We start from the raw sequence: 227 nt of genomic DNA, 5'->3' as shown, positions 1-227 counted from the left end.
TGTATATCTGTGTTGCTGCTGCTGCTATATGTCTGTGCTGCTGCTGCTGCTGCTGCTGCTGCTGCTGCTGTTTGTTTCTATTACAATATATTTCATTTACATCTCCCTGAACTAATATACTAGCCCTTTCTCTGTCTGCTGCTGCCTGCTGCTGCTTCTCCTCCTGCTGCTGCTGCTTCTTCTTCTGCTGCTGCTGCTTCCCCTGCTGCTGCTGCTCCTGCTCCTGC

The sequence above is a fragment of the Eimeria mitis genome, genomic scaffold (assembly GCF_000499745.2).
Source record: "Eimeria mitis Houghton genomic scaffold, Emh_scaff5320, whole genome shotgun sequence".
NCBI classification, from domain to species: Eukaryota; Apicomplexa; class Conoidasida; order Eucoccidiorida; family Eimeriidae; genus Eimeria; species Eimeria mitis.
Note: the sequence above shows the minus strand (reverse complement) of the source record.